Source organism: Ovis aries, chromosome 18 (assembly GCF_016772045.2).
Source record: "Ovis aries strain OAR_USU_Benz2616 breed Rambouillet chromosome 18, ARS-UI_Ramb_v3.0, whole genome shotgun sequence".
Classification (NCBI taxonomy): Eukaryota; Metazoa; Chordata; class Mammalia; order Artiodactyla; family Bovidae; genus Ovis; species Ovis aries.
In genome coordinates, this window is record NC_056071.1 from 47,978,935 (window position 1) to 48,002,784 (window position 23,850).

The 23,850-nt window shown below is 39.1% G+C and overlaps 1 pseudogene; it reads right to left on the reverse strand.

Annotated features, from left to right (window-relative positions):
* LOC114109049 (tigger transposable element-derived protein 1-like) overlaps nt 1–23,608 on the reverse strand; it is a 93,499-nt pseudogene extending 69,891 nt beyond the window's left edge.
* Between the last annotated feature and the right edge of the window lie 242 nt (nt 23,609–23,850).

Genomic DNA, 23,850 nt, shown 5'->3' on the forward strand with positions numbered 1-23,850 from the left:
ACTGTTTTAAAGTCTCTAAAATGATAGATACTTCATTCTACCTCTACTGATGTTTATGCTTTCCATTTATCTCAGACTCTGCTGCTGTCCATGCCATAAGGTCAGGTGTTGGCAAAATATTAGACCACAGGAAACAGGACAGCCTCAGAGAAACATGACTCAGCACGCAGTGTGGGACCACTCAGGGCCCCTCCAGTGTGCACAGGGTTTGTTCAGCTTTCCAGGCTCCCCACAGTCTCTGAAGCTTGGCATCCCTGGAGGCCCTGCCCATATGCTTACCTTTATTACAACCTGTGGTTGCCAGGCATCTGCTAAATTACTGTTTTGAGTGCTTACTGGTGACTTCATTTGCATATAAAAAGGAGACCCTGCCCCTCATGCGGTTGCAAAGTGTCGGACACCACCAGCTAAACTGAAGTTAAAATGGCAGAGTGCCACAGTGTAGAGCTTGCATAGAGGTGTAGCCAAGACTTGAGCTAAGAGGCTTAGAGGCTTCAGTGTGCCGTGGGAACTCAGGTTGTGTTCATGTGTGCTTATTGTACTTTCTCAGAACAATAAAGTAAACAGATTCTCTCCTCAGAGAGAAAAGGAAGTTAAATAACGTAGAATTTGCTTTGCTTCTGTCTAAAGCCCTTATGTTTTTTCAACTCCCCAAAACATATCACAGAGAATGTAGGAGAGTATTGGCAACATATAAAAGGATATAAAGGCCACAGAGCAGCAGATGTTCTCTGATCCTGTGCAAGCTGATTCATCATGGTGGCTTCCTTCCTGCAAAGCTTCTAGCTCATTCTGTAGCAACACCTGGTTAGACAGCAGTGCACTGCCACGTTCCCAGCTGTCCTTTCCTCCCTCGGTTAACTTTTCCTGTCAGTGCAGTTGAGTTATCAAATGCTGTAAGTGCTATGTCAATACCACTTCAAATATAAAACACTAGCCATGCAAAGGCTAAGGCAAATTGGTTTCCAACTAACTGCTGGCAGCCCGCTCTTACAGATTAAGGCCAGGTCTCTCCACAAAGCAATGAAGCAGCAAATTTAAAAGGAGGCAAATAGAACATAGACTATTTGGCATCAGAGATAAAACAGTTCATTACCTGGTTAATGTCTGCATTTTCTTAGTTTAGAGCGAGCATAAAATTACAGATAACAAAGTGACACTTAATAGACGCTGGACATTTCAAGAGAAATGTAGTTTTTAAAGACATTCTTCTACCATTCCTGGAAAAAAATAAAGGTAGGATGAGGTGGGAAGATTGTATCAGGTACAAATCTCAAAGGCAGAAAATATAGGGGAAAGAACTATGGTCTGGCCTCAATTCTATGAATTGTTAATTATGGAAATTGGGCCAAGCCACTCTCCTTCTAGCAAGGACGTAATTTTCAAATTTATTATACAGAAATTAAAACAGCTATGTTCTCTACTATGCAGAGTTGTGGCAAAAATGAAATAAAACCTCATATATAAACGCGTGTTAAAGTGTGTTAGAAACTGTAAACCGCAGTGACGAAATTTAAGCCGTTCTTTTGTGTGAAGATCCACTGAGTCACATTGACTCTGCAATGTCCGCGCGTATTAGCCTGAGAACGATGAAATCACAGAACACACAGTGGAGGCTGAGATGGTCTTGATTCACAGAGGTGTTTATACTTAACCCAACTCAGCCTCTCAGAGTTAAGAGGCACTTTAGAAACCATCTAGTCCATCTATAGCTAGAGTCCTGTACTGCTCTGTCAAGGAGTTTTTTCTGCTTGCATTTGGACATATTTTTTGATAGAGTTCAGTGCTTACTTATTTGATCCCAATGTGCTGGGTGACGTTTCTTATCTTAATGGAGTGACCCACGCCTTCACATTAACTCTTAACATATAATATTATTACAGTTTTCTTGGGAAAGCTAATTGTTTTCAGCATGATTCTGCTAGCCATCCTTTTGCTAAATGGTTCAGTAGTAACAGTATGTTTTCTGTTCTTTACTCTCCCTAACTTTTGTAGGTGGAGGGGGCAGCCCTATCAGCTAGGCAAAGTGGACAGATGTTTTTGGAAAGTTTTTGTTTTTGGGTAGCTTAATAGTGATAATACTAAAAATTGTATAATATACAATTCAGTCATTGAATATTTATTGCATAGTATCTTGACATTCTCAACTGGATTCTGACATTATTTATTTAAAATTGTCTATAATATTTTAAATATCTGTTCCCTATTTTAAATTATTAAAATAGTTTGTATATTCCCCTTTTGTTAGAAAACAGAATATATAAGAAAACAAAAGGATGTATTAAAAGATTGAACTATTTAAACATAATAAAAATATGAGACATTCACACAATAGATATTAAATTAATACTTGATTAAATTATATACGATCAATAAAAAATAAACATACCAAATACAAACACTGAGATATATATATTCAGATGTTATTATTTTATTCATACTTAGTCACTGAAGGATAGGAGAGACCATATTTATAAAATATCATATATATTTCTATTTATAAAAATCATATGAACAGTTGCTTATTGCCTACTTAATCTCTAGAGCAAGGAGTCTTTATGAGTTTGTGATGCCCAATATCCAGCCCACTTTGATTAATTATTTATTTTTTTGTCTGCCAGACTAGATCAGAGTGAGAAAGAGAGTGATTTGGGGTGTGGGAGTATAGATGGCTCCTTGGAGAAGGGAATGACAATCCATTCCAGTATTCTTGCCTGGAGAATCCCATGGACAGAGGAGCCTGGTGGGCCACAGTCCACAACTGAGTGACTAACACGGCTACTATTATAGATGGCTCTGCAGGTAAAGAATCTGCCTGCAGTACAGGAGACATGGCTTTAATCCCTGCCTGGGTCAGGAAGATCCCCTGGAGGAGGAAATAGCCGCCCGTTCCAATATTCTTGCCTGGAGAACTCCAGGGACAGAGGAGCCTAGCAGGCTACGGTCCATGGGACACACATAATCTGACATGACTGAGCACGTGGCACATAGATACGTGCAGCACCATCAGAAAGACTGTTTAATGTAGAGAAAACAATATTGAAAACACCAGGTAGCAGCTGTCATTTTTCTGGCTCCCAAACATCTGAAAATTGTCAATATATTTAGGCAATTACTATTATTTGTTCATGTACAAATCAATTCATTTAATAAATCTATGGATTGCTAACTGTGTGGCTGTTGGAGTGGGTATGCAGTGGGAATAATGTAGGCAAGGTTACTGCCTTCATTAAACTTAAGTTCTAGAGGATTGCTATAGGAAGAGAGGTCACCACCCATTATAACTAAAGGAAAGATGCTTTGATTTTCAGGTCCCTTCAGTCTTCCCCCTTCCACACATCCATACACACAGACTGTTTGCAACATGAACAAGAGCTTTAACTTGACCTTGGCTAGTCAGAAACAATCATCCATGATTTAGAATTCAGAGCTACTGATGCAAAGAATTGGCAAATCCATTCTGGTCATATCATTAAACAGCTCCTATTCCACTCATTACAAGGACTATCACCAAATATATGTGTAATTTACCCATGTTTAATGATTTGTATAACTATTTACCATGTTCTAATATTTTTTTCAGTTATAACATTTCCTGTTTTATTCTTTAATATTTTAATACTGCTTTACTCTTATAAATTTCTGTACCAATTTTCTACTTGGGGGGAAAAATGCTCACCTCTACATTCACCAAATTACTTTATCAGCTTTCATCTATTAATTAACATAATACTTAGTAGGACATGTATGATTATCAGATGGGCCCAACTTGATGGGATAACTTATCTTGTCCCCTGAATTCCTAGGATTGCATTAAATGCTAACGTCCCACTCGATTCCCAATTTGTGGGAAAAGGCATGTCTTTTTTCATAATGCTTGAAATTCATGACTGGTAACTGATTCTAAAACCCGAGTCTCTTTACAGATTCACAGGCCTTGAAAGAATGACCAAGTATTCTTGAGGCAGGTCCTAGCTATATAGTATTGCCGATATATACTATGAATCATTTTCTCCAAAGACTTCTATGACCATTCTTTCAGTTTCCGAATATCTGGCTCTTAAATATGATATGATACAATATAGATAAAATTATACTGAAAAAGGTCAGTTTTCATTCCAGTCCCAAAGAAAGGCAGTGCCAAAGAATGCTCAGACCACCACACAACTGCATTCATCTCACATGCAAGAAAAGTAATGCTCAAAATTCTCCAAGACAGGCTTCAGCAATATGTGAACTGTGAACTTCCAGATGTTCAAGCTGATTTTAGAAAAGGCAGAGAAACTAGAGATCAAATTGTCAGCATCTGCTGAATCATTGAAAAAGCAAGAAGAGTTCCAGAAAAACATCTATGTCTGCTTTATGGACTATGCCAAAGCCTTGTGTGGATCACAATAAACTGTGGAAAATTCTGAAAGAGATGGGAATACCAGACCACCTAACCTGCCTCTTGAGAGATCTGTATGCAGATCAGGAAGCAACAGTTAGAACTGGACATGGAACAACAGACTGGTTCCAAATAGGAAAAGGAGTACATCAAGGCTGTCACCCTGCTTATTTAACTTCTATGCAGACTACATCATGAGAAACGCTGGGCTGGAAGAAGCACAAGCTGAAATCAAGATTGCTGGGAGAAATATTGATAACATCAGATATATAGATAACACCACCCTTATGGTAGAAAGTGAAGAGGAACTAAAGAGCCTCTTGATGAAAGTGAAAGAGAAGAGTGAAAAAGTTGGCTTAAAACTCAACATTCAGAAAACTAAGATCATGGCATCTGGTCCCATCATTTCATGGCAAATAGATGGGGAAACAGTGGAAACAGTGTCAGACTTTATATTTTGGGGCTCCAAAATCACTGCAGATGGTGACTGCAACCATGAAATTATAAGATGCTTATCCTTGGAAGAAAAGCTATGACTAACCTAGACAGCATGTTAAAAAGCAGAGTCATTACTTTGCCAACAAAGGTCTGTCTAGTCAAAGCTATGTTTTTTCCAATAGTCATGTATGGATGCAAGAGTTGGACTCTAAAGAAAGCTGAGTGCCGAAGAATTGATGCCTTTGAACTGTGGTGTTGGAGAAGTCTTTTGAGAGTCCCTTGGACCGCAAGGAGATCCAAGCAGTCCGTCCTAAAGGAAATCAGTCCCAAATATTCATTGGAAGGACTGATGCTTTAGCTGAATCTACAACATTTTGGCCACCTGATGCAAAGAACTGACTCGTTTGAAAATACCCTGATGCTGGGAAAGATTGAAGGTGGGAGAAGGGGATGAAAGAGGATGATATTGTTGGATGGCATCACCGACTCAATGGACATGAGTTTGAGTAAACTCCAGGAGTTGGTGATAGACAGGGAGGCCTGGCGTGCTGCAGTCCATGGGGTCACAAAGAGTTGGTTATGACTGAGTGACTGAACTGAACTGACTAATATATACATGTATCTCCTCAGAAAGCTATATCAGTATCATCCCATTGATTGCCTAGGTGAATAAAGTAAAGAATGAAGATGAATAAAATAAAGGCTGCAAGATTCTAGAAGTCCTTAGATTTCCCTTTTTTAAATGATAAAAGAAAAAATAATGTCACATTGAAGAGAGGATGGTGAGCTTAGTGTAATTATCCAAGGCTTGAAGGGTTCAGATGTGATTTTTGATATCACATTGACATTTACTTCTCCAGTTTGGTCATTACAGAAAATAAATGAGACATGGAAAATGATGATGGGATGTTTTAGGTCTAATATAGTGGTGACTTTAATTGCAGAGTGAACACCAAATGTGATATTCTTTCAGGAATAGATAATGTGGACTTAGATATCTAAAATGAAACCAGTGACCTCGTTGGTTTTGTTTGTTTGTTTTCCTCTTCCAGGAAGACTTGAAACTTAAAAGTAATTTGTACCCAATAGGGAGAGCAATGCACATTCACCACCATGAATCTTCACCAGTAGACCACAACAGTTTCTGTTCCACAATTTAGTCGCCAGTTATAATGACAATCTCACTCTTACACGACATGGTATCATGCTGATTCACTATTTTAATAATACACACTAATCATGAGCACTGGTGAGCAGAAAGCAGCAGGAACTAATGGCAATACATATTTCAGTAAAATTTCTGCTATTTGTTATAATGGAGCACCTAAGGATATCATCACTAAAGTGAGTCACTGGTTCTGATTCTAAGCAATAGAAACATTACGTTGAAATCTTTGATTTTGTGTTCAACACATACTAAGTTTGAGTGTGTTACTCATACTATTTACCTAGTGTCCTAAAATGCTGCTAGCTTTGATTGATAAGGATATTTTAATGAGTCTAGACTGCACTATAATCTGTACCAACTCATCCTTTATGATCCATGGTAGTCAGAAGTTTTGTGGCTGATTGTGATACTGTATAGAATCTGTAACAAAACACAATAGGAAAATCACAGAGAAAGGCACCAGTGTTTTGAAATGACGCCGAACTTTCTTGGGTTTAATAACCATTCTGTTTCTCAGAAATACGCTTGCCTTACTTCTACTATCTCACATATCCTAAAGAGTTAACTACTTGACAGCAGATAAATTTGTGGCTCATTATGTTGTCATATCCATCTAGTCATAAACTTGATTACAACCAGCATCCCTACTGTAGGGCTTCAGCATGTGTAAGTAGCTGGCATAAGCGGGCTCTTCCAAATGTCTGTTCTGCCACGCTGCTGGCTCTCCCTCAGTGCACAGCTGTTGTTTCATGGAATATTTCCTTGACTACTCAGCTGAGGTCGGGGAGAAACTGAGTCTGAGTCACACTCTGTGGGATATGTTAGCAACAGCCATAGGTGGCCATAAAGAAGAATGGAGAGAAAAAGCTACACTGAAAACAGAACTCTGAGCATTACATCTCCCTGTTCATCTCAGCTAGCTTTAATAGAATGACATCAGAATTTTAATCAAAAGTCAGTTGAACAGAGCCCTCCCTGTTGGCTCAGCAGGTAAAGAATCCATCCGTGATACAAGATATGCGAAAGACACGGGTTCAGTCCCTGGGTAGGGAGGCTCCCCTGGAGGAGGAAATTGCAACCCACTCCAGTATTCTTGCCTGGAGAATTCCATGGACAGAGGAGCCTGGCGGGCTATAGTCCATGGGGTTGCAAAGAGTTGGACAGGACTGAGCAAATGAGCATAAATGCATGCAGAGGAACCAATGTGAGCTATCCAAAATGCAACTAGAATATCATAATGATTATTCTTATTGATAGTAGATATATGAAACATGTAAACGACATGACATTTACATGACATTCAAACCTTAGGATCCCATCATCCCTCAATTCAGTTCAGTCACTCAGTCATGTCCAAATCTTTGTGACACCATGGACTGCAGCACGCCAGGTTTCCCTGTACTTCACCAACTCCCAGAGCTTACTCAAACTCATGTCCATTCAGTCGGTGATGCCATCCAACAATCTCATCCTCTGTTGTCCCCTTCTCTTCCTGCCCTCAGTCTTTCCCAGCATCAGGATTTTTTCCAATGAGTCAAGTCTGCACATTCAGTGGCCAAATATTGTAGTTTCAACTTCAGCATCAGTCCTTCCAATATTCAGGACTGATTTCCTTTAGAATGCACTGCTTGCATCTCCTAACAGTCCAAGGGACTCTCAAGAGTCATCTCCAACACCACAGTTCAAAAGGATCAATTCTTCGGCACTCAGCTTTCTTTATAGTCCAACTCTCACATCCATACACGACTACTGGAAAAATCATAGCTTTGACTAGACGGACCTTTGTTGGCCAAGTAATGACTCTGCTTTTTAACATGCTGTCTAGGTTAGTCATAGCTTTTCTTCCAAAGAGCAAAGGTCTTTTAATTTCATAGCTGCAGTCACCGTCTGCAGTGATTTTAAAGCCCAGAAAAATAGAATCTGACACTGTTTCCACTGTTTCCCCATCTATTTTCCATGAAGTGATGGGACCAGATGCCATGATCTTAGTTTTCTCAAAGCTGAGTTTTAAGCCAACTTTTTCACTCTCCTCTTTCACTTTCTTCAAGAGGCCTTTTAGTTCTTCTTTGGTTTCTGCAATAAGAGTGCATATCTGAGGTTATTGATATTTCTCCTGGCAATTTTGATTCCAGCTTGTGCTTCATCCAGTCCAGCATTTCTCATGCTGTACTCTGCATTTAAGTTAAATAAGCAGCTTGACAATATACAGCCTTGCTGTACACCTTTCCCTATTTGGAACAAGTCTGTTGTTCCATGTACAGTTCTAATGGTAGCTTCTTGACCTGCATACAGATTTCTCAGGAGGCTGGTCAGGTGGTTTGATATTCCCATCTCTTTCAGAATTTCCCACAGTTTGTTATAATACACACAGTCAAAGGCTTTGGCATAGTCAATAAAGGAAAAATAGATGTTTTTCTGGAACTCTTGCTTTTTTGAAGATCCAACAGATGTTGGCAATTTTATCTCTGGTTCCTCTGCTTTTTCTAAATCCACCTTGAACATCTGAAAGTTCATGTACTGTTGAAGCCTGGCTTAGAGAATTTTGAGCATTACTTTGCTAGTATATGAGATGAGTGCAATTGTGTGGTAGTTTGAGCATTCTTTGGCATTGCCTTTCTTTGGGATTGGGTTGAAAATTGACCTTTCCTATCATTTCTAAGGGGTTGTTAAAGATAAATGGATAATACCAACATACATTTTATGGATAGATAAAATTTCTTTTCTGTGGTAAACCTAGGTAGGTGTTATATGTGTCTGTGATTAGATAATCTCATTTTGACTGTTACAGCTGAAGATACAATAATTGTTTTAGAAATGGGTCACTGAGAATACTTAATATGCATGTCTGTATTTGTAGGTCTCACACTCAGCTGATACCTGATTGTGAATAACTTCAGTTAACTAGGATGATGCTTGTGTTCTTCCTGTATAGGCAAACTCATTTGAATGTGGCGTGCTTTTCAACACTTGAAGATATTTCTTTAATACTGTAAAATGAATCCAAACACCCTAAAAAGTGGTTTTTAAAATATACTCTTCTTGTAAAGAGAAGAAAATCTATCTTGCTGAATTTAATAGAGAGATACTTTTTAAAGTTGGTAACTTTAATGAACTGAACACTTGTTGTTTAAACAAAAGCAAAATTCTAGGTGAGAGGATAACAGGCAGGAAGGCTTGGGGTCTCCAAATGGAGGAAATAGGCTGCAAGTATCAGATGTTTTTTATCTTTTTCTTAGGCAGAAAGAGGACACAAACTACAAGTGTCAGATTTTTATCCCTTCTCTATGCAAATTTAAAAGAGTGTTTCTCTTAAACTTCTGTGTTGCCATGATGACACCTGGTTCCAGCTGAACTAACTTAACTTTTCTCAAACCTTGAGCTAAGCAATGAGTTTTTCCTATGGAAATATTTTTCTTAAGCTATGTTAATGAATTATGTATTTACCCTAAACTCTGTCTTTCTTCAAAGTCGATTCTGCTTAAGACAGAACCAATAAGGCTGAACAAACCAGTTTGTCTTACTCATACATTTTTCTCCTAATCTATGGAGAAGGAAATGGCAACCACTCCAGTGTTCTTGCCTGGAGAATCCCAGGGATGGCAGAGCCTGGTGGGCTGCCGTCTATGGGGTCGCACAGAGTCAGACACGACTGAAGCGATATAGCAGCAGCAGCAGCAGCATGTTAATGAAACTATATATTTACTTGGAAAACTGCCTTTTTTCAAGATTCATGTCTATCATTTTATGGCCCAGGATGACTCATCTTGTGTCAATGTTATCTCAAAATGCATATTGTGGATGTGGGGTCTGGGGCCAGTCTCTGAGTTTTGAGACATTCCCTGTCTCTAATAAGCAGCCTGCTGGTAGCTATATAACTTTCAACTAAAGACTAGCAGGGGGTCACTCTTTCTGCTCCCTTCTGATGACTATGTCAGAAGCTTTCTTTATCTCTTTTATACTTAAATAAAACTTTATTACACAAAAGATCCGAGTGATCAAGCCTTGTCACTGGCTCCAGATTCAATTCCTCTTCTCCAGAGGCCAAGAATCCTGGCATCTCTCAGGTCTCAGCAACAACCTTTCATAGGTATTTGAAAATAAAGCTAACCTGAGCCTGAAGTGTGAGTGCATTTGTAATTCAGGTAGTGTATTTAAAGATCCCCACTAATGAAAGGGATTGTAATTTTCTGATGCAGGTGTAGCGAGTCTGCAGCCTGCACGTCATATCTAGCCCTGTTTTTGTGTGGCTGAAAAAAAAAAATAAGGACTACTTAGTGACATGCAAAAATTATGTGAACTTCACATTTTAGTGTTCAAATACGAAGTTTTATCAGTCCAGCCTCACTCATCTATTTATGCATTATCTATGACTGTTTTTGTATGATAAAAGTGGTTGAGTAACTGTGACAGAGACTCTATGGCCTGCAGAGCCTGAAATACTATGTGACTTTTACAGAAAAAGTTTGCTGACCTCCGACCCAGTGAATAAGATCATAGGTTCTGTTGAGGGAATATGTAATTTCCTGTTCTGTTTTGCCACAGCAAAAGTTTGAAGTGACAGGTGCATCAGTGTTACACCTCAGTTTTATTAGGAAAAACAAAGTATAGTACACCCTCGAGGAGTGAGGGCAGGCCGACCCAAAAGATGAAGAGAAGAGAGAGCCTCAATCCTTCCTCCATTTATACATTAGTCCTCTCCCCACTGAGGCTGCCCTATGTAAATGGGGCTAGCCAAGAGGGCTGTTTGTTTTACCTGAGATCCTCACTCCAGTCGTCAGACATTTCCATGTTCTATTTTCATGGGTTTTTCCCTTTTTTGTCTTTTAGCCACTGCCATTTTGGACTCCTTTTTCTGTTCTATTAACTACCTAACAGTTCTATGGATTTCATTCATTACTGTGTATTTCCCAGAAAAATAGAAAATCATTCTGGATTTGGTTATGTTTCCTCCAGCCCTGCACTTTTTGGACTTAATGTGTACCTATTCATTTGCAGGAGTACCAACTGCACCTGCATCCAGGTTCAGGAGTGGCCCTGCCTGCGGGGCCAGCAGCCTGTGTGTGCCCATGTTCTGAGCTGAGGGACAGGGTCTTCTGCTATAGGTCTAATTGACTCACCTCTCAATTGGTCTGAACCTTCCCAGAGATACCCTGCTTTCCTGGAGGTCGTGAAAACTACCCAATATTCTTTCCATTAGTCTTACTTTTCTGATTAAATCCAATAAGTAGTTTCTTATGACTAAAAATTCTGATGGTTACAATATCAAATATGCCAGTAAGCTAACAAAAAAGATCAAGAAGATGCTAAGATCGGGACCTGTGTAAGCAGATGACGTGATTGTACACAAATGCTCTCTGAGTTCTATAAGGAACATCCAGCATCCAAGGACCTGTACTCATAAGACATCTGAACGAGTAAAGTAGATGTGACCCACCGTCTCCCAAGAAATATGAAATATAAATAAGTAGGCCAGAATTAGGGGAATAAACTCAAACAGGTTTTAAATAAAATAGCATGAACAGCAACACAATGAAAATAGCTTTTTAAAAGTATATTTTAACTTTCCCTTAAAAGCAGCATATTTCTAAAGAGTCACTGGGTGTGAAGGAAACAGTGACTTTCAATGTCACATAGGGTGAGCAATCAAGAAATGGCTGGCAGGAGGGAAGGGAGGAAGGAACTTCTCCTCTCTATAATTTCTAAATTCTCCTGATTCAGCCAAGGCACTATTCTCATACTCTCAGTTTCCTCATCTTCCAATCTAGGAAAAATGTGACCTCCTTTTAGGGTTAATTATGATGACTAAATGACCCTGGTTAAGAGCGTGATTTCAAGTCAGTCCAGGAATTAAATTCCCCCACCCCCAAAATTTAATATCAGGGTACATTTGGCAAGTTACATATTCTTCCTAGTTTAGTTTTCCTCCTCTTTAAGTGGGGATTACAGTATTAGTGTCTAATAGATAAGCTTTTGTGATACATTAAATAAAGGATCATGTTTTAGTTCTTGGCAGAGTGCCTGCATATAAACGATAAATGGAAGGAAAGAAGCATAATGGTTTGTCTAGGGTGGTCAAATAAGAAGTGAAGTCAGCCCCACTCCTGCCCTTACTGTCTACTTTGGAACCACAGTGAAACACTCTTGAGCAGATTTCTTTTAGATAGGTAGGAATGACAATAGATAAGATGCAAGCACTTCTTTTTAGAACTGCATTGGGATCTTTCAAATTGGCCTCTATATCCAGTTGCTGTTTTAGAAGTGGGGAGTGACACAGTTTTGTGAGAACAAACCATGTATTATGGAAGCCCTTTCATTCTACGTTCAGAACTCACTTTTCTCACAGCATTCCTCAGTCATATCCACATGCTAGGTACCATAGCCTGAACCTCATTGGTCTGTATACCTACCCTACAGGGTTACGTGAGATATCAGGACTGACTTTTCATTGGCTTATTTATTTTTAAGGCAACTGCTTTAGAAACAGGTCTTATTTATTTTGACTCAACATTTATCTTGTTTAGAGAAGAAAAATTTTAATAACATTGTAAAATCTAATTTTGCAGTCCATGGTTATCTAGGGGTACAGAGAGGAGTTTCTATCTGCTTTCTCATAGCACTTGGCATGCGTAAATATACATCAGTTCTTTTGTCTTTATTTCTTTATTCAAAAAAGCATGAAAAAATTAAGAATTAAAGGAAATGGACAGTTAAGAGTCATGAGAACGCTGGGCTGGAAGAAGCACAAGCTGGAATCAAGATTGCTGGGAGAAATCTCAATAACCTCAGATACGCAGATGACACCAGCTTTATGGCAGAAAGTGAAGAGGAGCTAAAAAGCCTCTTGAAGTAAGTGAAAGAGGAAAGTATAAAGTTGGCTTAAAGCTCAACATGCAGAAAACGAAGATCATGGCATCTGGTCCCATCACCTCATGGGAAACAGAGGAAACAGTGTCAGAATTTATTTTTCTGGGCTCTAAAATCACTGCAGATGGTGATTGCAGCCATGAAATTAAAAGACACTCTTTGGAAGGAAAGTTATGACTAACCTAGATAGCATATTCAAAAGCAGAGACATTACTTTACTAACAAAGGTGTCTGTAGTCAGGGCTATGGTTTTTCCAGTGGTCATGTATGAATGTGAGAGTTGGACTGTGAAGAAAGCTGAGCGCCAAAGAACTGATGCTTTTGAAGTGTGGTGTTGGAGAAGACTCTTGAGAGTCTGTTGGACTGCAAGGAGATCCAACCAGTTCATTCTAAAGGAGATCAGTCCTGCATGTTCTTTGGAACGACTGATGCTAAAGCTGAAACTCCAATATTTGGCCACTTCATGGGAAGAGTTGATTCATTGGAAAATACTCCGATGCTGGGAGGGATTGGGGGCAGGAGGAGAAGGGGACAACAGAGGATGAGATGGCTGGACAGCATCACTGACTTGATGGACGTGAGTCTGAGTGAACTCTGGGAGTTGGTGATGGACAGGGAGGCCTGGCGTGCTGCAATTCACGGGGTCACAAAGAGTCGGACACGACTGAGCGACTGAACTGAACTGAAGAGTGTTTCACAAATGTCTTATATTGATATTTGAGAATCAAATGTAACACATAATAACAAATTCCAGACATTTCAGAATAACCATGCTATATACATGTGGTCAAAATATTTGGTCAGTCTAATTTCGTTCAAACCTAGAAATGGTTTTGTCATTCTCAAAAGATTTTCAGAAGTTGAGATCAATCAAAATGTCATACATTTTAGAGGTCTCTTAATTCTCAGGTAGCTCAGTGATAAAGAATCTACCTGCCAAGCAGGAGACCTGGGTTTGATCTCTGGGTTGGGAAGATCCCCTGGAGAAGGGACTGGCTACCCAGTATTCTGGCCTGGAGAATTCCATGGACTGTATAGTCTATGGGGTCACAAAAAGTTGGACACGACTGAGCACCTTTCACTTCACTTCTTTTCACTTAATTCTCTTCTGATCATAGATGCCTGGCTTAGCATGCATATAAATTTAAACCTACTTGCTTATTTCTAGGCTTCAGTTCAGTTCAGTTGCTCAGTCGTGTCTGACTCTTTGCGACCCCATGAATCGCAGCACGCCAGACCTCACTGTCTATCACCAACTCCTGGAGTTCACTCAAACTCATGTCCATCAAGTCTGTGATGCCATCCAGCCATCTCATCCTCTGTCGTCCCCTTCTCCTCCTGCCCCCAATCCCTCCCAGCATCACAGTCTTTTCCAATGAGTCTACTCTTCCCACAAGGTGGCCAAAGTATTGGAGTTTCAGATTTAACATCAGTCCTTCCACTGAACACCCAGGACTGATCTCCTTTAGAATGGACTGATTGGATCTCCTTGCAATCCAAGGTACTCTCAAGAGTCTTCTCCAACATCACAGTTCAAAAGCATCAATTCTTTGGCATTCAGCTTTCTTCACAGTCCAACTCTCACATCCATACATGACTACTGGAAAAACCATAGCCTTGACTACACGTACCTTTGTTGGCAAAGTAATGTCTCTGCTTTTCAATATGCTATCTAGATTTGTCATAACTTTCCTTCCAAGGATTAAGCGTCTTTTAATTTCATGGCTGCAATCACCACCTGCAGTGATTTTGGAGCCCCAAAATAAAGTCTGACACTGTTTCCACTGTTTCCCCATCTATTTCCCATGAAGTGATGGGACCAGATGCCATGATCTTCATTTTCTGAATGTTGAGCTTTGGGCCAAATTTTTCACTTACCATTTTCACTTTCATCAAGAGGCTTTTTAGTTCCTCTTCACTTTCTGTCATAACGGTGGTATCATCTGCATATCTGATGTTATTGATATTTCTCCCGGCAATCTTGATTCCAGCTTGTGCTTCTTCCAGGCCAGCATTTCTCATGATGTACTCTGCATAGAAGTTAAATAAGCAGGGTGACAATATTCAGTCTTGACGTACTCCTTTTCCTGTTTGGAATCAGTCTGTTGTTTCATGTCCAGTTCTAACTGTTGCCTCCTGACCTGCATGTAGGTTTCTCAAGAGGCAGGTTAGGTGCTCTGGTATTCCCATCTCTTTCAGAATTTTCCACAGTTTATTGTGATTCGCACAGTCAAAAGCTTTGACATAGTCAATAAGGCAAAATAGATGTTTTTTGGGACTCTCTTGCTTTTTCAATGATCCAACAGATTTCTAGGCTTATCTATTTATAATTACCTGCTATTCCTTTGAAGAAGACTTGGTACCTCTCTAAAGCTATCATCAATAAACTTGGAATCACTGTTAAAATTTTTGCATGCAGTAGGGTTGTTGACAAACATAAAATCTGAAAATACCCAAATCTAATCCTTTTTATGAGGTAAATTGAATGATTTTTATACTGTATTTTTTCAAAAAGCATGTTTGGTGGAAAGGAAGGAGATTTATAAAAATCATTTTCTTCAGTCATAAAAATCAAAGATGCTCTATTTACTAAGGATATTAAATTTATAAATGATTTAAGATTTGTAAAGTGAAGTTGCTCAGTCGTGTCTGACTCTTTGCGACACCATGAACGGTAGCCTACCAGGCTCCGTGGTCCATATGATTTTCCAGGCAAGAATACTGGAGTGGGCTTCCATTTCCTTCTCCAGGGGATCTTCCCAACCCAGGGTTCAAACCCATGTCTAGAGTAAACCAATTTATGAATGGTTTAGGATTAGAACATTATAACTTGCTTTAAACTTTTATTAGAAATAAGTTTTTAATTTATAGTCTAACTAGATTTTGGCCAAATTTATATTTGTAATTACAAAAAAGCAGCAATGTTACTGAAAAAGTCTCAACAGCCATTTAGACTAGTTTTAACATCAGTAAATAGCAAGTATTAGACCAAGTATTTAAAAAAAAAATCATCTGAAAAACAGATTAACTTAATTATCAGAGAGATCCTTAAGAGAATAACTTAAGAGAACATTAATTCTTTTTTTTTGTAGAAAATAAAGGAACAGCTGTCAGTAAAACTGACATCTGATGAGCTCCTTAAGGTGGAAAAATACAGTTAATTCATAGAATGTAGGGAATCAGACTGTCTGAGGAACAAAAAACTCAAGAAAACAAAGGTATGTGTGCAAAAAAATATTTTTTTCTCTTCTAATTTGAGAAGTGAGAAACTGGAGAAATTGTTTTACATTTCTGATTAAATACTTCCACCTCTCCTTTTTGAAATATCATTCAGAAAGCTTGAAGTATTAATATATTTTCCTATGCAAGAAGGCACACTGCTTGCATAGCTAAGTAAAGAAACACACCATTCAAAAAGAAAAAAAAATTCTGTATTTCTGATTGAACAAGTGGAGAGGTTAGAAAAAGATGGGAAAAAATACATGAAAATGAGATCTCTATGAATAAAGAGGTTTGAAAGTACTGTTTGGTAGCTTTCCCACCATGCAGAAGAATGAGTGATGCTGTTGAATAAATGACCAAATACACACTTTTCTCTTTATGTTGTATCATTGGACAATGATCCCTTACTATATATATTCCTGTAGCAGTCCTATGTATGTGCGTATGGTCTCAATCGCTCACTCGTGTTCAACTCTTTGCAGCCCCGAGGACTGTAGCCTGCCAAGTTCCTCTGCCTGTGGAATTTTTCTGGCAAAAACACTGAAGTGGGATACCATTTCCTACTCCAGGGAATCTTAATGACCCAGGGATCAAATCCACGTCTCTTGTTTGTCCTTCATTGGTAGGCAGAGTCTCTTCACTAGCGCACCTGGGAAATCCAGCAAGTCCTCTAGTGATCAATCACTGTGAATAGTGATATCTATTTATATCCATATCATATTTTGTGGATTGAATCTGTAGAGGAGCAAAATTGGCTACCCTTAAATATCTCTTTGGTGTGTGCATTCTTTCAAGCTGAAAACAATCAAGATCCAAAAGACCTTTCCCTTAACTGCCTAAAAGAATTTGTAGAGGACCTGTTCCTAGAGCAGAGCTTTTACCAGAAATGTCTGCAAGCAGTCTTGTTAGGGGAAGCTCACTGATTGAAACCGCCCACCTTGGCCAGGTACCATAGTAATTATTTGCATGAGTTGTTTTATGACAGGAGATCCTGATAAGGAATATGGAACTAATAAGCCATCACCAATCGGAAGAGCTCAGGAAAGGTCTAAAGGAGACACTGCATGTCCATCCACTTCCCAGAATCCCTCTCGCTAGTATTCATCTTGGCTGAGCGATGCGTGCGCCATCAGGAAAGACTGAATTAGAATGATTGGCCAAAGACCAACCGGAAACTAATCCCATCACCATAAAACCTGACATTGTGAGCCACGCAGCAGAGCAGTTCTCCTGGGTTCCCTTACCCTACTGCTCTCCACCCAGGTGCCCTTTCCCAATAAAATCTCTTGCTTTGTTAGCACATGTGTCTCCTTGGACAATTCATTTCCGCGTGTTAGACAAGAATCCAGTTTCGGGCCCTGAAAGGCGTCCCTCTTCCTGCAACAGTCTGGGATAGGTATGGAGGAGGAAATCTACCAAGGCCTAGTGATCAGAGTCCACTCTGCATCCCAGGTTCTCTGCAAGGCCCAGCAAGCATTTATTCACCAACAGTAGCTTTTGAATCTATACATCAGAGAACTAGAGGTGCTGTTACATTATCAAATAAATTGGGTCCTGCTGCTCACTGCTTAAAAAATCAAACTCATAAATGTAGGTAGAGGGGAAAGTTGTTTTTAATCAGAATGCCCGCAATCTGGGGAGGTAGCAGACTTGGTATCCCTGAAGCACCACTGTTGAAGATTTTGTTCAACCATGAAAGTTTTAAAGGAAAGGAGGGAAGTACCCTCAGATAATCATTGAGACAGAGCATCAGAGTCATCACCATTCCCCACGGCATGCAGGCTCCTTGACTCTAACTCTGTGATCTTCCTCTAGACGTTATCTTGTTCCCATGGTTTGGTCACAGTTTGTTTGGGAGATTACTGGAATGGGAGCTAGTGAAGAGATATGGTCTTCTGTTGATTACTTGTTCTTCATTCCTGTAACAGGGAAGAACAAAATCTTACTCCATGGTTGGATCTGTTTCTTTTACTTTAACCTTTGCTCTCCTTTGCTTTTGTGGCTACAGTCACTAAAAAGATGCTGTCTGTAGCTATAAGCATCCAGAATGACTCACCTCAGGGAACCCTGCCCCCTGCCTGCAGCTTAAGTGCCTTTGTTCAGATCAGAGAAAGACAGTCTGACTCTGCCCACCTGTGAATCGCTGTAGAAAAGAAGAAATTAACACATCCTCTGTGGCATCTTTATCAAAAAATTATTATGTCCTTCTTTAGCTATGGTATTGTATTAAAAATAAGTAAACAAAAACACTTCATGCCAGATGTCTGTGAATTCTCAGGCAGCTATGGTGCTGATTTCTGCAGTGGTCTTCGGAATTTCTAGTCTATTATGAATGTGCATATAACCATTTATTCTTCAGATGACAGCCTGAGGCAGGACATTTGAACTCTTTGGAAAGTTCACTGTGAGGGATACAAAAGTCCCAAGAGCTAGGCATCACTGACACATGTTTATTGTGTCGTAGTCATCATTAATGACATATTGGTAAAATAAATTATAGATAATATTCAGGAGAAAAAGTCCTTCCATGACTTAAAAAAATAGAATATATATTAATCTTATCAGAAAAAAATGTACAGATATGAAAAAAGCTCCATGAAAAATATGCTAACCCCAGGTAGCTAAGTTACTATGACATGTTTCTTTCTAACATTTGAATGACAGAAAATGATTATGTGATGTAAATTGTTTAGTTACGGAAAATGCTTAGAAAATTCCCACAATTTTTAAAAAAAATGAACACTTGTCAAGTTATAAGAAAAGAGCAAAAAAATGAGAGTCAATAGAAAAGAAAAATATTTTATTGAATTTGAAGGAAGAAGTTTAAATGGTTGTGTGTGTGTGCTAAGTTGCTTCAGTCACGTCTGACACTTTGCGACCCCCTGGAATGTAGCCCGCTGGGCTCCTCTCTCCATGGGATTCTCCAAGCAAGAATACTGGAGTGGGTTGCCATATCCTTCTCCAAGGGATCTTCCTGATCCAGGGATCAAACCCAGGTTTCTATGTGTCCTTCACTGGCAGGAGAGTTCTTTACCACTAGCACCACCTTAAATGGTGGAGTAGCTTCAACTGGGGCTTCCCTGGTGATTCAGGATAAGAAATCCACCCGCAAAGCAGGAGATGCAGGAGACCTAGGTTGGATCCCTGAGTTGGGGAGATCCCCTGGAGGAGGAAATAGCAACTCACTCCAGTATTCTTGCCTGGGAATTTCCATGAACAGAGGAGCATGGTAGGCTACAGTCCATGGAGTTGCAAAGAGTTGGACATGACTAAGTATGCATGAAATCCGCCAGCACAGCTTCGATTCAGGTTAATGTTTTTCTTCTACAGAAATAGGTTTCTAAAATCCAATTAGGAAGAAAATTATCTGGAAAAAGAAAAATATTAAGATTTTGGAGTCATTCAAAACTAATTTACATATACTATAAAAAGTATCTATTGCATTTCTGCTCTGAAAGTTGAAATTTGGAACTATTAAATTATGTAATAGATATATTAATACTGACACTAGTTAATATTCATATCAATATTATGAATTAGTTATTTTCCACCAAATAATGTGAAAAAAACCTGACGTCTTAAGTGAAAAAAATGTATTACAAATCATTTTGTAATTATATAATATTTACCTTAAGAATAAACTAAAATAATATCCTTAATATGACAATAGCTTTGACTAGGTATCTGGTTGACTGTTTTTCTTTTTTATCCTTTGTGAATTATTCCCTTTACTTCTACAATGTCCCTGTCTAATGTCGACCTGAACAAATAGATAGACTGCCAGATATTTCTCTAACAAAGAGTGTATTGGGGATCAGCAGAGAATTGCAATTTGGGGTTTGCAATCACGGGTGAGTTATGTGCAAGTCCAAATACAGCAGGGGAAGGCAAACATGTTTGTAATAGAGAGGAAAAGAAAGTTGGGTAGGCTATAGGAAACAACAATTCTGGGGCTTCTCATTTCCCAGAGAGAGGAAAAGTCTTCATTTTCCCTTCTGGGCTCTGCCATGATTGTGAGACAACAACTCTATTTAACTGAGATCCCTGTTTATTAATTTTTACACTAATATGTAGTGTTTATAACAGTACAATATTTTAAGTGTGTACAGTAGTGTACCAAGTATGTGCCTGTATATGTATGTGTATCCCCATTCCCACTTTATTGGTAACCTTTCTTAGTGTCCTGCAAAGATGACCAGTAACACCTGTAGTCAAAGAAAGTTGGGTTTAATACTTGTTTCAGGAGGAAGATGCACCACAAGGGAAAACGTGGGGGTCACAGAGGATACTGGAGTGAGGACTACAGGAGTTAGACTTGGGTTAGGTGATTTGTGCTTACATGGGGAGTTTTTGCTGAACTGGGTCATGGATGAAAGTGGGAATAATGATATGATTGAGTAACTTAATAATTTTTACATAGGAGACAGAAAGAAAGGAGAGGGGGTAACATCTAACGGATAAAGAAACAGCAGTCACTAGTATTAGTGTCAGGAGAGGAAGATGCTTGATCATGTTTGTGGTTTGCACTAAATTCCAGTTTTTGTCAACTGAGGCATAATTTTATAATGTTATCTTTTCCTTGTTCATTATGGACACAGAGTGACTTCAAATTATTTTGATGTTTGCGTGCTGCGACTCATGGGGTCGCAAAGAGTCGAACATGACTGAGTGACTGAATTGAACTGAACTGAACTGAAAATTGGTTAACGAAGAACATCATAGCCTAGCTTTTAGTACTTTTAGATGTCAAGGTTGCTTTATTTTTTCATGCTCAGGTTTACACTAGTGCCACCTGGGAAGCCCAGAAAACATCTTACATATGCACAGATATTCTGAGTAAAGATGTTTATTTCATCACTGATGGTAATAGTAAAGGGTGTAAATATGATATAGTCCCTGGCTGAGGAATGGATAAATCATAGGGTATTTATAAAATGCTATACAACCTTATGTTTAAAATAAATTACAGATGGTTCCTGGCTTTAGATGGTTCATTCTACTTGCGATTTTTTAACTTTACACTGGTGTGAAATGATATACATTCAATAGAAATCATACTTTGAAATTCAGTGGAATTTTCAGGCTAGTGATATGTTGTAGGATACTCTCTCAGAAGCTGGGCAGCAGAAGTGAACTATAGCTCCCAGTCAGCTCTGTGGCAATGAGGGTTGCTGCTGCTGCTGCTGCTGCTGCTGCGTCGCTTCAGTCGTGTCCGACTCTTTGCAACCCCATAGGTGGCTGCCCACCAGGCTCCGCTGTCCCTGGGATTCTGCAGGCAAGAAGACTGGAGTGGTTTCCCATTTCCTTCTCCAATGCATGAAAGTAAAAAGTGAAAGTGAAGTTACTCAGTTGTGTCTGACTCTAGCGACCCCATGGTAAGCAGCAGATATACTTAATAGCCATTCTATACTCATGTAACCATTCTGTTTTTCACTTTCAGCACAATATTCAACAAATTACATGAGATATTCCACAATTTATTATAAAACAGGCTTTGTGTTAGATGGTTTTATCCAACAGTAGTCTATTTGCATGTATTCTATGCATGTTTAACGTAGACTGGTTTAAGCTATGATACTCATTAGGTTTGATGTCATAAATGTATTTTTTGATTTACAGTATTGTCAACTTACAGCAATGGGTTTATCAGGACATAGCACCACTGTAAATCGAGGAAGCCTGTATATAAACTATATCACTGTGAGTGAATACAATGATGAGTGAATCCAGCAACTTGAAAATGTTACATATAATTTTAGTAAGTCTTAAAAGCTACATCTTACTTTAGGCACAATGTAGTGTATTGTAAAAAATTTAAGAGCAACCACACAAATGATTTGTACATCTTCAGCAGAGAAGTTGCTCCTTTGGGACATAGGGCAGAGATAGAATTCTGGGAGGTTTAGATATATTACTAATGTTTTATGTCTCTAAAGAGTAAGTGAAACAAACATAACAAAGTGTGATATTTAAAGATTAGACTAGGGATGGCCACTTAAGAGTTCTGGTCTGGGACTACTCTTGTCCTTCAATGTAGTGCTAATAGTGCCATGCTGGTGTCGTCTCCCTCAAAGCCTAGTTATTAATTCTGCATAGACTGTGAATTTGTGTGTTTACATTTTAGAATAAGCAGATAAAATGTCAAACAAAACCAAAATGAAACAAAAACTAGAAGCTGAATGTTAGATACAAATGTTTCTGAACTCCAGGATTAGATAAAAATGGCAGAATTTTCATACAGGATGTCTCACCTCGATCTCCCTCGTTCCCCCCGCCCACCACCACCACCACTGAGAGTCTCCACCTGCATTCCACTCCCCTTTAGAAGAACCTAATTTGTACCCATGAGAGATGATCTCACCCTGGGTTTATACACAACCCTCTCTCCCACAACCTCTCCAACCATGTGACTAACTGCCATGATTCACAAGAGCAAGGCAGGGTTCAAGTGAAGATAATATTTCAGGTAAAAGGACAGTTTTGGCAGAACTGTTCTAATGGGTATTTCCACTTTATGGACAATATTCTTTGATTTACTCCTGCATCCTGTTAGGATATTCCTTCATTGGATTTCCAGGCTTTTATGGAAAATGATGGTGCAATATGGGGCCTTCTAGGTACCTCAGTGGTAGAGAATCTGCCTGCCAAGCAGGAGGTCCAATTTCGATTCCTGGATTGGGAAGATCCCCTAGAGGAGGAAATGGCAACCCACACCAGTATTCTTGCCAGGAATATCCCATGGACAGAGGAGCCTTGTGGGCCACAGTCCATGGAGTTGCAAAAGAGACCCAAATGACAACAGACAACATTTGGCAATGTGTAGGCAATCATTCTCTCTCTCTCTGTCTCTCTCTCACACACAGATATGAGCACAAGTTTAAAAAAGTTATTATTCTTGGTGATATCATAGTTTAAATTTATGTTAAGAAAGGGACCACACTAAAATGCAGATTCTAATTTATAAGGTCTTTGTGGAGCCTGAGAGTCTGCATTTCTAGCAAGCTTCCAGATGATACTAATTTTGCCAATTGAGAATTATATTTTCAGTAGCAATGTGCTGTACTATAGTTCTAAATTACTGGTCAAAGGCCTCCTAATTCCTCTTAGAAGAACACAATCACAAGAAGAATTAACATATATTCAGTGTTTTTTCTGGACTACTTCCAAACTGTCATTTATCTTTCCTTGTCTCTGGGACTCATTGACAATAGAAGTGATCATCCTCAAAGCCACGTGTAACAATGGTTCTTCATAAATCTGTATTCACTGTAAAGTTGTTTTAGTTTTCTTTTATTATAAAACAAACCATCCCCAAACTTAGTGTCTTAAAACAGCAGTTTATTACACGCCATCATTCTGTAGGTTGACTGGTTTGTCTGCTTTGATCGAGTGTTTGGGTGTCTGCAGTCAATCTGGAGGCTTGACTGGAATCTCAGAAGGGCTGTCAGTCCAGAGCCCTTGTTCTCTTCCATGTGGCTACTTGGGCTGCCTCCTAGCATGATTTCAGGATGGAGCATTCTAGCAAGCATTCCGAACAGGAGAAAGTGGAAGAATATCAGACAAGTTAAGGGTTAGGCTCAGAACTGTCTTCTACTAATTTTTTTTTTTTTTTTTTCTGTCAGATAAATCAGGTCACAGGAGGGGGCTTAGATAAGGGTGGAAATCTGGGAAGCATGGTACACTAAAGTAACAGTCCACTGCAGGTACTTACAGAATGAGAAGTTTAGTTAAATTTATGTTTTTTTTTTAACTGTCAATGACTTCTGACATT